This window comes from Ambystoma mexicanum, unplaced genomic scaffold (genome assembly GCF_040938575.1).
Source record: "Ambystoma mexicanum isolate Mex_15411 unplaced genomic scaffold, UKY_AmexF1_1 Mex_scaf10, whole genome shotgun sequence".
In the NCBI taxonomy this organism is placed as follows: domain Eukaryota; kingdom Metazoa; phylum Chordata; class Amphibia; order Caudata; family Ambystomatidae; genus Ambystoma; species Ambystoma mexicanum.
In genome coordinates, this window is record NW_027182325.1 from 850,001 (window position 1) to 862,500 (window position 12,500).

A 12,500-nucleotide genomic window follows, 5' to 3' on the forward strand; every position below is an offset into this window, starting at 1 on the left:
TCTGATCTCGGAAGCTAAGCAGTGTCGGGCCTCGTTAGTACCTGGATGGGAGACCGCCTGGGAATACCAGGTGCTGTAGGCTTTTTTGTGCTCCAAGTTCAGGAAGTGAGCCATTTCTCAATTGCCTTTCAAAACTGCAAGGTCTAGCTGACTAGATGCTTAAAAGTACAAAACTCACTAGGCCCAGAGCCTACGGCCACACCACACTGATTGCGCCCGATCTCGTCTGATCTCGGAAGCTAAGCAGTGTCGGGCCTAGTTAGTACCTGGATGGGAGACCACCTGGGAATACCAGGTGCTGTAGGCTTTTTTGTGCTCCAAGTTCAGGAAGTGAGCCATTTCACAATTGCCTTTCAAAACTGCAAGGTCTAGCCGACTAGATGCTTAAAAGTACAAAACTCACTAGGCCCAGAGCCTACGGCCACACCACACTGAATGTGCCCGATCTCGGAAGCTAAGCAGGGTCAGGCCTAGTTAGTACCTGGATGGGAGACTGCCTGGGAATACCAGGTGCTGTAGGCTTTTTTGTGCTCCATGATTAGTAATTGCGCAACTTCTCAATTATTTTTCAAATTTGGTATGTTTCCAAAATAATTGTATCCCGTTTTATAGCGGAAATGTTGGACAACATCATGAGGGCTGGAGCTACCTTTTTACATAGAATTAGCATACAGGTAGTGTGTTCATGGGTAATAAATCGACTTTCACATGTAATGCAGTACAGAGAATATTGAGTCCTTCAAGAGGCATGAAAGAAAACCATTATTGTGTTGATTGTTCTCTCCACCTCCCTGCAACAGACACAGGATGGATGAATTAAAGTTATCCTACCAGACATAGGAGTCCTGAATGGGCCCACCAGTCTTATATATCTCGCCTGATCGAGCCTGATCGAGCGATGAGCGTGGTATCATGTTGCAAGTGGCTGCATGGCTTAGCTTACTAAATGCAAATGCATAAGAGTAATATTCTTAGCATTCCTAGAGCCTACGGCCACACCACACTGAATGCACCCGATCTCGTCTGATCTCGGAAGTTAAGCAGTGTCAGGCCTAGTTAGTACCTGGATGGGAGACCGCCTGGGAATACCAGGTGCTGTAGGCTTTTTTGTGCTCCAAGTTCAGGAAGTGAGCCCTTTCTCAATTGCCTTTTAAAACTGCAAGGTCTAGCCGACTAGATGCTTAAAAGTACAACACTCACTAGGCCCAGAGCCTACGGCCACACCACACTGAATGCGCCTGATCTCGTCTGATCTCAGAAGCTAAGCAGTGTCGGGCCTAGTTAGTACCTGGATGGGAGACCGCCTGGGAATACCAGGTGCTGTAGGCTTTTTTGTACTCCAAGTTCAGGAAGTGAGCCATTTCTCAATTGCCTTTCAAAACTGCAAGGTCTAGCCGACTAGATGCTTAAAAGTACAAAACTCACTAGGCCCAGAGCCTACGGCCACACCACACTGAATGCGCCCGATCTTGTCTGATCTCGGAAGCTAAGCAGTGTCGGGCCTAGTTAGTACCTGGATGGGAGACCACCTGGGAATACCAGGTGCTGTAGGCTTTTTTGTGCTCCAAGTTCAGGAAGTGAGCCATTTCACAATTGCCTTTCAAAACTGCAAGGTCTAGCCGACTAGATGCTTAAAAGTACAAACTCACTAGGCCCAGAGCCTACGGCCACACCACACTGAATGCGCCCGATCTCGGAAGCTAAGCAGGGTCGGGCCTAGTTAGTACCTGGATGGGAGACTGCCTGGGAATACCAGGTGCTGTAGGCTTTTTTTGTGCTCCATGATTAGTAATTGCGCAACTTCTCAATTATTTTTCAAATTTGGTATGTTTCCAAAATAATTGTATCCCGTTTTATAGCGGAAATGTTGGACAACATCATGAGGGCTGGAGCTACCTTTTTACATAGAATTAGCATACAGGTAGTGTGTTCATGGGTAATAAATCAACTTTCACATGTAATGCAGTACAGAGAATATTGAGTCCTTCAAGAGGCATGAAAGAAAACCATTATTGTGTTGATTGTTCTCTCCACCTCCCTGCAACAGACACAGGATGGATGAATTAAAGTTATCCTACCAGACATAGGAGTCCTGAATGGGCCCACCAGTCTTATATATCTCGCCTGATCGAGCGCTGATCGAGCGATGAGCGTGGTATCATGTTGCAAGTGGCTGCATGGCTTAGCTTACTAAATGCAAATGCATAAGAGTAATATTCTTAGCATTCCTAGAGCCTACGGCCACACCACACTGAATGCACCTGATCTCGACTGATCTCGGAAGTTAAGCAGTGTCAGGCCTAGTTAGTACCTGGATGGGAGACCGCCTGGGAATACCAGGTGCTGTAGGCTTTTTTGTGCTCCAAGTTCAGGAAGTGAGCCCTTTCTCAATTGCCTTTTAAAACTGCAAGGTCTAGCCGACTAGATGCTTAAAAGTACAAAACTCACTAGGCCCAGAGCCTACGGCCACACCACACTGAATGTGCCTGATCTCGTCTGATCTCAGAAGCTAAGCAGTGTCGGGCCTAGTTAGTACCTGGATGGAAGACCGCCTGGGAATACCAGGTGCTGTAGGCTTTTTTGTACTCCAAGTTCAGGAAGTGAGCCATTTCTCAATTGCCTTTCAAAACTGCAAGGTCTAGCCGACTAGATGCTTAAAAGTACAAAACTCACAAGAACCAGAGCCTACGGCCACACCACACTGAATGCGCCCGATCTCGTCTGATCTCGGAAGCTAAGCAGTGTCGGGCCTCGTTAGTACCTGGATGGGAGACCGCCTGGGAATACCAGGTGCTGTAGGCTTTTTTGTGCTCCAAGTTCAGGAAGTGAGCCATTTCTCAACTGCCTTTCAAAATTGCAAGGTCTAGCTGACTAGATGCTTAAAAGTACAAAACTCACTAGGCCCAGAGCCTACGGCCACACCACACTGATTGCGCCCGATCTCGTCTGATCTCGGAAGCTAAGCAGTGTCGGGCCTCGTTAGTACCTGGATGGGAGACCGCCTGGGAATACCAGGTGCTGTAGGCTTTTTTGTGCTCCAAGTTCAGGAAGTGAGCCATTTCTCAATTGCCTTTCAAAACTGCAAGGTCTAGCTGACTAGATGCTTAAAAGTACAAAACTCACTAGGCCCAGAGCCTACGGCCACACCACACTGATTGCGCCCGATCTCGGAAGCTAAGCAGTGTCGGGCCTAGTTAGTACCTGGATGGGAGACCACCTGGGAATACCAGGTGCTGTAGGCTTTTTTGTGCTCCAAGTTCAGGAAGTGAGCCATTTCACAATTGCCTTTCAAAACTGCAAGGTCTAGCCGACTAGATGCTTAAAAGTACAAAACTCACTAGGCCCAGAGCCTACGGCCACACCACACTGAATGTGCCCGATCTCGGAAGCTAAGCAGGGTCAGGCCTAGTTAGTACCTGGATGGGAGACTGCCTGGGAATACCAGGTGCTGTAGGCTTTTTTGTGCTCCATGATTAGTAATTGCGCAACTTCTCAATTATTTTTCAAATTTGGTATGTTTCCAAAATAATTGTATCCCGTTTTATAGCGGAAATGTTGGACAACATCATGAGGGCTGGAGCTACCTTTTTACATAGAATTAGCATACAGGTAGTGTGTTCATGGGTAATAAATCGACTTTCACATGTAATGCAGTACAGAGAATATTGAGTCCTTCAAGAGGCATGAAAGAAAACCATTATTGTGTTGATTGTTCTCTCCACCTCCCTGCAACAGACACAGGATGGATGAATTAAAGTTATCCTACCAGACATAGGAGTCCTGAATGGGCCCACCAGTCTTATATATCTCGCCTGATCGAGCCTGATCGAGCGATGAGCGTGGTATCATGTTGCAAGTGGCTGCATGGCTTAGCTTACTAAATGCAAATGCATAAGAGTAATATTCTTAGCATTCCTAGAGCCTACGGCCACACCACACTGAATGCACCCGATCTCGTCTGATCTCGGAAGTTAAGCAGTGTCAGGCCTAGTTAGTACCTGGATGGGAGACCGCCTGGGAATACCAGGTGCTGTAGGCTTTTTTGTGCTCCAAGTTCAGGAAGTGAGCCCTTTCTCAATTGCCTTTTAAAACTGCAAGGTCTAGCCGACTAGATGCTTAAAAGTACAACACTCACTAGGCCCAGAGCCTACGGCCACACCACACTGAATGCGCCTGATCTCGTCTGATCTCAGAAGCTAAGCAGTGTCGGGCCTAGTTAGTACCTGGATGGGAGACCGCCTGGGAATACCAGGTGCTGTAGGCTTTTTTGTACTCCAAGTTCAGGAAGTGAGCCATTTCTCAATTGCCTTTCAAAACTGCAAGGTCTAGCCGACTAGATGCTTAAAAGTACAAAACTCACTAGGCCCAGAGCCTACGGCCACACCACACTGAATGCGCCCGATCTCGTCTGATCTCGGAAGCTAAGCAGTGTCGGGCCTAGTTAGTACCTGGATGGGAGACCACCTGGGAATACCAGGTGCTGTAGGCTTTTTTGTGCTCCAAGTTCAGGAAGTGAGCCATTTCACAATTGCCTTTCAAAACTGCAAGGTCTAGCCGACTAGATGCTTAAAAGTACAAACTCACTAGGCCCAGAGCCTACGGCCACACCACACTGAATGCGCCCGATCTCGGAAGCTAAGCAGGGTCGGGCCTAGTTAGTACCTGGATGGGAGACTGCCTGGGAATACCAGGTGCTGTAGGCTTTTTTTGTGCTCCATGATTAGTAATTGCGCAACTTCTCAATTATTTTTCAAATTTGGTATGTTTCCAAAATAATTGTATCCCGTTTTATAGCGGAAATGTTGGACAACATCATGAGGGCTGGAGCTACCTTTTTACATAGAATTAGCATACAGGTAGTGTGTTCATGGGTAATAAATCAACTTTCACATGTAATGCAGTACAGAGAATATTGAGTCCTTCAAGAGGCATGAAAGAAAACCATTATTGTGTTGATTGTTCTCTCCACCTCCCTGCAACAGACACAGGATGGATGAATTAAAGTTATCCTACCAGACATAGGAGTCCTGAATGGGCCCACCAGTCTTATATATCTCGCCTGATCGAGCGATGAGCGTGGTATCATGTTGCAAGTGGCTGCATGGCTTAGCTTACTAAATGCAAATGCATAAGAGTAATATTCTTAGCATTCCTAGAGCCTACGGCCACACCACACTGAATGCACCCGATCTCGACTGATCTCGGAAGTTAAGCAGTGTCAGGCCTAGTTAGTACCTGGATGGGAGACCGCCTGGGAATACCAGGTGCTGTAGGCTTTTTTGTGCTCCAAGTTCAGGAAGTGAGCCCTTTCTCAATTGCCTTTTAAAACTGCAAGGTCTAGCCGACTAGATGCTTAAAAGTACAAAACTCACTAGGCCCAGAGCCTACGGCCACACCACACTGAATGTGCCTGATCTCGTCTGATCTCAGAAGCTAAGCAGTGTCGGGCCTAGTTAGTACCTGGATGGAAGACCGCCTGGGAATACCAGGTGCTGTAGGCTTTTTTGTACTCCAAGTTCAGGAAGTGAGCCATTTCTCAATTGCCTTTCAAAACTGCAAGGTCTAGCCGACTAGATGCTTAAAAGTACAAAACTCACAAGAACCAGAGCCTACGGCCACACCACACTGAATGCGCCCGATCTCGTCTGATCTCGGAAGCTAAGCAGTGTCGGGCCTCGTTAGTACCTGGATGGGAGACCGCCTGGGAATACCAGGTGCTGTAGGCTTTTTTGTGCTCCAAGTTCAGGAAGTGAGCCATTTCTCAATTGCCTTTCAAAATTGCAAGGTCTAGCTGACTAGATGCTTAAAAGTACAAAACTCACTAGGCCCAGAGCCTACGGCCACACCACACTGATTGCGCCCGATCTCGTCTGATCTCGGAAGCTAAGCAGTGTCGGGCCTCGTTAGTACCTGGATGGGAGACCGCCTGGGAATACCAGGTGCTGTAGGCTTTTTTGTGCTCCAAGTTCAGGAAGTGAGCCATTTCTCAATTGCCTTTCAAAACTGCAAGGTCTAGCTGACTAGATGCTTAAAAGTACAAAACTCACTAGGCCCAGAGCCTACGGCCACACCACACTGATTGCGCCCGATCTCGTCTGATCTCGGAAGCTAAGCAGTGTCGGGCCTAGTTAGTACCTGGATGGGAGACCACCTGGGAATACCAGGTGCTGTAGGCTTTTTTGTGCTCCAAGTTCAGGAAGTGAGCCATTTCACAATTGCCTTTCAAAACTGCAAGGTCTAGCCGACTAGATGCTTAAAAGTACAAAACTCACTAGGCCCAGAGCCTACGGCCACACCACACTGAAGGTGCCCGATCTCGGAAGCTAAGCAGGGTCAGGCCTAGTTAGTACCTGGATGGGAGACTGCCTGGGAATACCAGGTGCTGTAGGCTTTTTTGTGCTCCATGATTAGTAATTGCGCAACTTCTCAATTATTTTTCAAATTTGGTATGTTTCCAAAATAATTGTATCCCGTTTTATAGCGGAAATGTTGGACAACATCATGAGGGCTGGAGCTACCTTTTTACATAGAATTAGCATACAGGCAGTGTGTTCATGGGTAATAAATCGACTTTCACATGTAATGCAGTACAGAGAATATTGAGTCCTTCAAGAGGCATGAAAGAAAACCATTATTGTGTTGATTGTTCTCTCCACCTCCCTGCAACAGACACAGGATGGATGAATTAAAGTTATCCTACCAGACATAGGAGTCCTGAATGGGCCCACCAGTCTTATATATCTCGCCTGATCGAGCCTGATCGAGCGATGAGCGTGGTATCATGTTGCAAGTGGCTGCATGGCTTAGCTTACTAAATGCAAATGCATAAGAGTAATATTCTTAGCATTCCTAGAGCCTACGGCCACACCACACTGAATGCACCCGATCTCGTCTGATCTCGGAAGTTAAGCAGTGTCAGGCCTAGTTAGTACCTGGATGGGAGACCGCCTGGGAATACCAGGTGCTGTAGGCTTTTTTGTGCTCCAAGTTCAGGAAGTGAGCCCTTTCTCAATTGCCTTTTAAAACTGCAAGGTCTAGCCGACTAGATGCTTAAAAGTACAAAACTCACTAGGCCCAGAGCCTACGGCCACACCACACTGAATGTGCCCACACTGAATGTGCCCGATCTCGGAAGCTAAGCAGGGTCAGGCCTAGTTAGTACCTGGATGGGAGACTGCCTGGGAATACCAGGTGCTGTAGGCTTTTTTGTGCTCCATGATTAGTAATTGCGCAACTTCTCAATTATTTTTCAAATTTGGTATGTTTCCAAAATAATTGTATCCCGTTTTATAGCGGAAATGTTGGACAACATCATGAGGGCTGGAGCTACCTTTTTACATAGAATTAGCATACAGGTAGTGTGTTCATGGGTAATAAATCGACTTTCACATGTAATGCAGTACAGAGAATATTGAGTCCTTCAAGAGGCATGAAAGAAAACCATTATTGTGTTGATTGTTCTCTCCACCTCCCTGCAACAGACACAGGATGGATGAATTAAAGTTATCCTACCAGACATAGGAGTCCTGAATGGGCCCACCAGTCTTATATATCTCGCCTGATCGAGCCTGATCGAGCGATGAGCGTGGTATCATGTTGCAAGTGGCTGCATGGCTTAGCTTACTAAATGCAAATGCATAAGAGTAATATTCTTAGCATTCCTAGAGCCTACGGCCACACCACACTGAATGCACCCGATCTCGTCTGATCTCGGAAGTTAAGCAGTGTCAGGCCTAGTTAGTACCTGGATGGGAGACCGCCTGGGAATACCAGGTGCTGTAGGCTTTTTTGTGCTCCAAGTTCAGGAAGTGAGCCCTTTCTCAATTGCCTTTTAAAACTGCAAGGTCTAGCCGACTAGATGCTTAAAAGTACAAAACTCACTAGGCCCAGAGCCTACGGCCACACCACACTGAATGTGCCTGATCTCGTCTGATCTCAGAAGCTAAGCAGTGTCGGGCCTAGTTAGTACGTGGATGGAAGACCGCCTGGGAATACCAGGTGCTGTAGGCTTTTTTGTACTCCAAGTTCAGGAAGTGAGCCATTTCTCAATTGCCTTTCAAAACTGCAAGGTCTAGCCGACTAGATGCTTAAAAGTACAAAACTCACAAGAACCAGAGCCTACGGCCACACCACACTGAATGCGCCCGATCTCGTCTGATCTCGGAAGCTAAGCAGTGTCGGGCCTCGTTAGTACCTGGATGGGAGACCGCCTGGGAATACCAGGTGCTGTAGGCTTTTTTGTGCTCCAAGTTCAGGAAGTGAGCCATTTCTCAATTGCCTTTCAAAACTGCAAGGTCTAGCTGACTAGATGCTTAAAAGTACAAAACTCACTAGGCCCAGAGCCTACGGCCACACCACACTGATTGCGCCCGATCTCGTCTGATCTCGGAAGCTAAGCAGTGTCGGGCCTCGTTAGTACCTGGATGGGAGACCGCCTGGGAATACCAGGTGCTGTAGGCTTTTTTGTGCTCCAAGTTCAGGAAGTGAGCCATTTCTCAATTGCCTTTCAAAACTGCAAGGTCTAGCTGACTAGATGCTTAAAAGTACAAAACTCACTAGGCCCAGAGCCTACGGCCACACCACACTGATTGCGCCCGATCTCGGAAGCTAAGCAGTGTCGGGCCTAGTTAGTACCTGGATGGGAGACCACCTGGGAATACCAGGTGCTGTAGGCTTTTTTGTGCTCCAAGTTCAGGAAGTGAGCCATTTCACAATTGCCTTTCAAAACTGCAAGGTCTAGCCGACTAGATGCTTAAAAGTACAAAACTCACTAGGCCCAGAGCCTACGGCCACACCACACTGAATGTGCCCGATCTCGGAAGCTAAGCAGGGTCAGGCCTAGTTAGTACCTGGATGGGAGACTGCCTGGGAATACCAGGTGCTGTAGGCTTTTTTGTGCTCCATGATTAGTAATTGCGCAACTTCTCAATTATTTTTCAAATTTGGTATGTTTCCAAAATAATTGTATCCCGTTTTATAGCGGAAATGTTGGACAACATCATGAGGGCTGGAGCTACCTTTTTACATAGAATTAGCATACAGGTAGTGTGTTCATGGGTAATAAATCGACTTTCACATGTAATGCAGTACAGAGAATATTGAGTCCTTCAAGAGGCATGAAAGAAAACCATTATTGTGTTGATTGTTCTCTCCACCTCCCTGCAACAGACACAGGATGGATGAATTAAAGTTATCCTACCAGACATAGGAGTCCTGAATGGGCCCACCAGTCTTATATATCTCGCCTGATCGAGCCTGATCGAGCGATGAGCGTGGTATCATGTTGCAAGTGGCTGCATGGCTTAGCTTACTAAATGCAAATGCATAAGAGTAATATTCTTAGCATTCCTAGAGCCTACGGCCACACCACACTGAATGCACCCGATCTCGTCTGATCTCGGAAGTTAAGCAGTGTCAGGCCTAGTTAGTACCTGGATGGGAGACCGCCTGGGAATACCAGGTGCTGTAGGCTTTTTTGTGCTCCAAGTTCAGGAAGTGAGCCCTTTCTCAATTGCCTTTTAAAACTGCAAGGTCTAGCCGACTAGATGCTTAAAAGTACAACACTCACTAGGCCCAGAGCCTACGGCCACACCACACTGAATGCGCCTGATCTCGTCTGATCTCAGAAGCTAAGCAGTGTCGGGCCTAGTTAGTACCTGGATGGGAGACCGCCTGGGAATACCAGGTGCTGTAGGCTTTTTTGTACTCCAAGTTCAGGAAGTGAGCCATTTCTCAATTGCCTTTCAAAACTGCAAGGTCTAGCCGACTAGATGCTTAAAAGTACAAAACTCACTAGGCCCAGAGCCTACGGCCACACCACACTGAATGCGCCCGATCTCGTCTGATCTCGGAAGCTAAGCAGTGTCGGGCCTAGTTAGTACCTGGATGGGAGACCACCTGGGAATACCAGGTGCTGTAGGCTTTTTTGTGCTCCAAGTTCAGGAAGTGAGCCATTTCACAATTGCCTTTCAAAACTGCAAGGTCTAGCCGACTAGATGCTTAAAAGTACAAACTCACTAGGCCCAGAGCCTACGGCCACACCACACTGAATGCGCCCGATCTCGGAAGCTAAGCAGGGTCGGGCCTAGTTAGTACCTGGATGGGAGACTGCCTGGGAATACCAGGTGCTGTAGGCTTTTTTTGTGCTCCATGATTAGTAATTGCGCAACTTCTCAATTATTTTTCAAATTTGGTATGTTTCCAAAATAATTGTATCCCGTTTTATAGCGGAAATGTTGGACAACATCATGAGGGCTGGAGCTACCTTTTTACATAGAATTAGCATACAGGTAGTGTGTTCATGGGTAATAAATCAACTTTCACATGTAATGCAGTACAGAGAATATTGAGTCCTTCAAGAGGCATGAAAGAAAACCATTATTGTGTTGATTGTTCTCTCCACCTCCCTGCAACAGACACAGGATGGATGAATTAAAGTTATCCTACCAGACATAGGAGTCCTGAATGGGCCCACCAGTCTTATATATCTCGCCTGATCGAGCCTGATCGAGCGATGAGCGTGGTATCATGTTGCAAGTGGCTGCATGGCTTAGCTTACTAAATGCAAATGCATAAGAGTAATATTCTTAGCATTCCTAGAGCCTACGGCCACACCACACTGAATGCACCCGATCTCGACTGATCTCGGAAGTTAAGCAGTGTCAGGCCTAGTTAGTACCTGGATGGGAGACCGCCTGGGAATACCAGGTGCTGTAGGCTTTTTTGTGCTCCAAGTTCAGGAAGTGAGCCCTTTCTCAATTGCCTTTTAAAACTGCAAGGTCTAGCCGACTAGATGCTTAAAAGTACAAAACTCACTAGGCCCAGAGCCTACGGCCACACCACACTGAATGTGCCTGATCTCGTCTGATCTCAGAAGCTAAGCAGTGTCGGGCCTAGTTAGTACCTGGATGGAAGACCGCCTGGGAATACCAGGTGCTGTAGGCTTTTTTGTACTCCAAGTTCAGGAAGTGAGCCATTTCTCAATTGCCTTTCAAAACTGCAAGGTCTAGCCGACTAGATGCTTAAAAGTACAAAACTCACAAGAACCAGAGCCTACGGCCACACCACACTGAATGCGCCCGATCTCGTCTGATCTCGGAAGCTAAGCAGTGTCGGGCCTCGTTAGTACCTGGATGGGAGACCGCCTGGGAATACCAGGTGCTGTAGGCTTTTTTGTGCTCCAAGTTCAGGAAGTGAGCCATTTCTCAATTGCCTTTCAAAATTGCAAGGTCTAGCTGACTAGATGCTTAAAAGTACAAAACTCACTAGGCCCAGAGCCTACGGCCACACCACACTGATTGCGCCCGATCTCGTCTGATCTCGGAAGCTAAGCAGTGTCGGGCCTCGTTAGTACCTGGATGGGAGACCGCCTGGGAATACCAGGTGCTGTAGGCTTTTTTGTGCTCCAAGTTCAGGAAGTGAGCCATTTCTCAATTGCCTTTCAAAACTGCAAGGTCTAGCTGACTAGATGCTTAAAAGTACAAAACTCACTAGGCCCAGAGCCTACGGCCACACCACACTGATTGCGCCCGATCTCGTCTGATCTCGGAAGCTAAGCAGTGTCGGGCCTAGTTAGTACCTGGATGGGAGACCACCTGGGAATACCAGGTGCTGTAGGCTTTTTTGTGCTCCAAGTTCAGGAAGTGAGCCATTTCACAATTGCCTTTCAAAACTGCAAGGTCTAGCCGACTAGATGCTTAAAAGTACAAAACTCACTAGGCCCAGAGCCTACGGCCACACCACACTGAAGGTGCCCGATCTCGGAAGCTAAGCAGGGTCAGGCCTAGTTAGTACCTGGATGGGAGACTGCCTGGGAATACCAGGTGCTGTAGGCTTTTTTGTGCTCCATGATTAGTAATTGCGCAACTTCTCAATTATTTTTCAAATTTGGTATGTTTCCAAAATAATTGTATCCCGTTTTATAGCGGAAATGTTGGACAACATCATGAGGGCTGGAGCTACCTTTTTACATAGAATTAGCATACAGGCAGTGTGTTCATGGGTAATAAATCGACTTTCACATGTAATGCAGTACAGAGAATATTGAGTCCTTCAAGAGGCATGAAAGAAAACCATTATTGTGTTGATTGTTCTCTCCACCTCCCTGCAACAGACACAGGATGGATGAATTAAAGTTATCCTACCAGACATAGGAGTCCTGAATGGGCCCACCAGTCTTATATATCTCGCCTGATCGAGCCTGATCGAGCGATGAGCGTGGTATCATGTTGCAAGTGGCTGCATGGCTTAGCTTACTAAATGCAAATGCATAAGAGTAATATTCTTAGCATTCCTAGAGCCTACGGCCACACCACACTGAATGCACCCGATCTCGTCTGATCTCGGAAGTTAAGCAGTGTCAGGCCTAGTTAGTACCTGGATGGGAGACCGCCTGGGAATACCAGGTGCTGTAGGCTTTTTTGTGCTCCAAGTTCAGGAAGTGAGCCCTTTCTCAATTGCCTTTTAAAACTGCAAGGTCTAGCCGACTAGATGCTTAAAAG

The 12,500-nt window shown here is 47.2% G+C and overlaps 31 non-coding genes and 10 pseudogenes across 31 annotated transcripts in view; all 41 read left to right on the plus strand.

Moving 5' to 3' along the window:
• Positions 1-82, plus strand: part of LOC138549856 (5S ribosomal RNA) — a 119-nt gene extending 37 nt beyond the window's left edge. Inside the window, exon 1 of the ribosomal RNA XR_011293626.1 lies at positions 1-82. This exon is cut by the window's left edge and continues 37 nt beyond it. This is a non-coding gene — a ribosomal RNA (5S ribosomal RNA).
• A 106-nt stretch (positions 83-188) lies between these two features.
• Positions 189-307, plus strand: LOC138547586 (5S ribosomal RNA). Its single transcript, XR_011291420.1, has one exon. It is a non-coding gene; the product is annotated as a 5S ribosomal RNA (ribosomal RNA).
• A 106-nt stretch (positions 308-413) lies between these two features.
• Positions 414-522, plus strand: LOC138546048 (5S ribosomal RNA; annotated as a pseudogene).
• A 463-nt stretch (positions 523-985) lies between these two features.
• On the plus strand, positions 986-1,104 carry LOC138548790 (5S ribosomal RNA). Its single transcript, XR_011292584.1, has one exon. It is a non-coding gene; the product is annotated as a 5S ribosomal RNA (ribosomal RNA).
• A 106-nt stretch (positions 1,105-1,210) lies between these two features.
• LOC138539823 (5S ribosomal RNA) lies at positions 1,211-1,329 on the plus strand. The gene has a single exon (XR_011287887.1). It is a non-coding gene; the product is annotated as a 5S ribosomal RNA (ribosomal RNA).
• A 106-nt stretch (positions 1,330-1,435) lies between these two features.
• LOC138551159 (5S ribosomal RNA) lies at positions 1,436-1,554 on the plus strand. Its single transcript, XR_011294891.1, has one exon. It is a non-coding gene; the product is annotated as a 5S ribosomal RNA (ribosomal RNA).
• Positions 1,555-1,659: 105 nt separating this feature from the next.
• Positions 1,660-1,768, plus strand: LOC138543326 (5S ribosomal RNA; annotated as a pseudogene).
• A 465-nt stretch (positions 1,769-2,233) lies between these two features.
• On the plus strand, positions 2,234-2,352 carry LOC138541631 (5S ribosomal RNA). The gene has a single exon (XR_011289633.1). It is a non-coding gene; the product is annotated as a 5S ribosomal RNA (ribosomal RNA).
• Positions 2,353-2,458: 106 nt separating this feature from the next.
• On the plus strand, positions 2,459-2,577 carry LOC138539548 (5S ribosomal RNA). The gene has a single exon (XR_011287612.1). It is a non-coding gene; the product is annotated as a 5S ribosomal RNA (ribosomal RNA).
• Positions 2,578-2,683: 106 nt separating this feature from the next.
• Positions 2,684-2,802, plus strand: LOC138549857 (5S ribosomal RNA). Its single transcript, XR_011293627.1, has one exon. It is a non-coding gene; the product is annotated as a 5S ribosomal RNA (ribosomal RNA).
• A 106-nt stretch (positions 2,803-2,908) lies between these two features.
• LOC138536907 (5S ribosomal RNA) lies at positions 2,909-3,027 on the plus strand. Its single transcript, XR_011285064.1, has one exon. It is a non-coding gene; the product is annotated as a 5S ribosomal RNA (ribosomal RNA).
• Positions 3,028-3,133: 106 nt separating this feature from the next.
• LOC138542687 (5S ribosomal RNA) lies at positions 3,134-3,242 on the plus strand (annotated as a pseudogene).
• Positions 3,243-3,348: 106 nt separating this feature from the next.
• LOC138546050 (5S ribosomal RNA) lies at positions 3,349-3,457 on the plus strand (annotated as a pseudogene).
• Positions 3,458-3,920: 463 nt separating this feature from the next.
• On the plus strand, positions 3,921-4,039 carry LOC138548792 (5S ribosomal RNA). The gene has a single exon (XR_011292586.1). It is a non-coding gene; the product is annotated as a 5S ribosomal RNA (ribosomal RNA).
• Positions 4,040-4,145: 106 nt separating this feature from the next.
• LOC138539834 (5S ribosomal RNA) lies at positions 4,146-4,264 on the plus strand. Its single transcript, XR_011287898.1, has one exon. It is a non-coding gene; the product is annotated as a 5S ribosomal RNA (ribosomal RNA).
• A 106-nt stretch (positions 4,265-4,370) lies between these two features.
• LOC138547463 (5S ribosomal RNA) lies at positions 4,371-4,489 on the plus strand. The gene has a single exon (XR_011291302.1). It is a non-coding gene; the product is annotated as a 5S ribosomal RNA (ribosomal RNA).
• Positions 4,490-4,594: 105 nt separating this feature from the next.
• On the plus strand, positions 4,595-4,703 carry LOC138543327 (5S ribosomal RNA; annotated as a pseudogene).
• Positions 4,704-5,157: 454 nt separating this feature from the next.
• Positions 5,158-5,276, plus strand: LOC138538319 (5S ribosomal RNA). The gene has a single exon (XR_011286424.1). It is a non-coding gene; the product is annotated as a 5S ribosomal RNA (ribosomal RNA).
• Positions 5,277-5,382: 106 nt separating this feature from the next.
• On the plus strand, positions 5,383-5,501 carry LOC138539549 (5S ribosomal RNA). Its single transcript, XR_011287613.1, has one exon. It is a non-coding gene; the product is annotated as a 5S ribosomal RNA (ribosomal RNA).
• A 106-nt stretch (positions 5,502-5,607) lies between these two features.
• Positions 5,608-5,726, plus strand: LOC138549859 (5S ribosomal RNA). The gene has a single exon (XR_011293628.1). It is a non-coding gene; the product is annotated as a 5S ribosomal RNA (ribosomal RNA).
• Positions 5,727-5,832: 106 nt separating this feature from the next.
• On the plus strand, positions 5,833-5,951 carry LOC138536908 (5S ribosomal RNA). Its single transcript, XR_011285065.1, has one exon. It is a non-coding gene; the product is annotated as a 5S ribosomal RNA (ribosomal RNA).
• A 106-nt stretch (positions 5,952-6,057) lies between these two features.
• On the plus strand, positions 6,058-6,176 carry LOC138547587 (5S ribosomal RNA). Its single transcript, XR_011291421.1, has one exon. It is a non-coding gene; the product is annotated as a 5S ribosomal RNA (ribosomal RNA).
• A 106-nt stretch (positions 6,177-6,282) lies between these two features.
• On the plus strand, positions 6,283-6,391 carry LOC138546793 (5S ribosomal RNA; annotated as a pseudogene).
• Positions 6,392-6,854: 463 nt separating this feature from the next.
• LOC138548793 (5S ribosomal RNA) lies at positions 6,855-6,973 on the plus strand. The gene has a single exon (XR_011292587.1). It is a non-coding gene; the product is annotated as a 5S ribosomal RNA (ribosomal RNA).
• A 693-nt stretch (positions 6,974-7,666) lies between these two features.
• On the plus strand, positions 7,667-7,785 carry LOC138548794 (5S ribosomal RNA). The gene has a single exon (XR_011292588.1). It is a non-coding gene; the product is annotated as a 5S ribosomal RNA (ribosomal RNA).
• A 106-nt stretch (positions 7,786-7,891) lies between these two features.
• LOC138541862 (5S ribosomal RNA) lies at positions 7,892-8,010 on the plus strand. The gene has a single exon (XR_011289858.1). It is a non-coding gene; the product is annotated as a 5S ribosomal RNA (ribosomal RNA).
• A 106-nt stretch (positions 8,011-8,116) lies between these two features.
• LOC138549861 (5S ribosomal RNA) lies at positions 8,117-8,235 on the plus strand. Its single transcript, XR_011293630.1, has one exon. It is a non-coding gene; the product is annotated as a 5S ribosomal RNA (ribosomal RNA).
• A 106-nt stretch (positions 8,236-8,341) lies between these two features.
• On the plus strand, positions 8,342-8,460 carry LOC138536909 (5S ribosomal RNA). Its single transcript, XR_011285066.1, has one exon. It is a non-coding gene; the product is annotated as a 5S ribosomal RNA (ribosomal RNA).
• Positions 8,461-8,566: 106 nt separating this feature from the next.
• LOC138542688 (5S ribosomal RNA) lies at positions 8,567-8,675 on the plus strand (annotated as a pseudogene).
• Positions 8,676-8,781: 106 nt separating this feature from the next.
• Positions 8,782-8,890, plus strand: LOC138546051 (5S ribosomal RNA; annotated as a pseudogene).
• Positions 8,891-9,353: 463 nt separating this feature from the next.
• Positions 9,354-9,472, plus strand: LOC138548795 (5S ribosomal RNA). Its single transcript, XR_011292589.1, has one exon. It is a non-coding gene; the product is annotated as a 5S ribosomal RNA (ribosomal RNA).
• A 106-nt stretch (positions 9,473-9,578) lies between these two features.
• LOC138539846 (5S ribosomal RNA) lies at positions 9,579-9,697 on the plus strand. Its single transcript, XR_011287909.1, has one exon. It is a non-coding gene; the product is annotated as a 5S ribosomal RNA (ribosomal RNA).
• A 106-nt stretch (positions 9,698-9,803) lies between these two features.
• Positions 9,804-9,922, plus strand: LOC138547474 (5S ribosomal RNA). The gene has a single exon (XR_011291313.1). It is a non-coding gene; the product is annotated as a 5S ribosomal RNA (ribosomal RNA).
• A 105-nt stretch (positions 9,923-10,027) lies between these two features.
• Positions 10,028-10,136, plus strand: LOC138543328 (5S ribosomal RNA; annotated as a pseudogene).
• A 464-nt stretch (positions 10,137-10,600) lies between these two features.
• Positions 10,601-10,719, plus strand: LOC138538320 (5S ribosomal RNA). Its single transcript, XR_011286425.1, has one exon. It is a non-coding gene; the product is annotated as a 5S ribosomal RNA (ribosomal RNA).
• A 106-nt stretch (positions 10,720-10,825) lies between these two features.
• LOC138539550 (5S ribosomal RNA) lies at positions 10,826-10,944 on the plus strand. Its single transcript, XR_011287614.1, has one exon. It is a non-coding gene; the product is annotated as a 5S ribosomal RNA (ribosomal RNA).
• A 106-nt stretch (positions 10,945-11,050) lies between these two features.
• LOC138549862 (5S ribosomal RNA) lies at positions 11,051-11,169 on the plus strand. Its single transcript, XR_011293631.1, has one exon. It is a non-coding gene; the product is annotated as a 5S ribosomal RNA (ribosomal RNA).
• A 106-nt stretch (positions 11,170-11,275) lies between these two features.
• On the plus strand, positions 11,276-11,394 carry LOC138536910 (5S ribosomal RNA). The gene has a single exon (XR_011285067.1). It is a non-coding gene; the product is annotated as a 5S ribosomal RNA (ribosomal RNA).
• A 106-nt stretch (positions 11,395-11,500) lies between these two features.
• On the plus strand, positions 11,501-11,619 carry LOC138547588 (5S ribosomal RNA). Its single transcript, XR_011291422.1, has one exon. It is a non-coding gene; the product is annotated as a 5S ribosomal RNA (ribosomal RNA).
• A 106-nt stretch (positions 11,620-11,725) lies between these two features.
• On the plus strand, positions 11,726-11,834 carry LOC138546794 (5S ribosomal RNA; annotated as a pseudogene).
• A 463-nt stretch (positions 11,835-12,297) lies between these two features.
• On the plus strand, positions 12,298-12,416 carry LOC138548796 (5S ribosomal RNA). Its single transcript, XR_011292590.1, has one exon. It is a non-coding gene; the product is annotated as a 5S ribosomal RNA (ribosomal RNA).
• Positions 12,417-12,500: the final 84 nt, after the last annotated feature.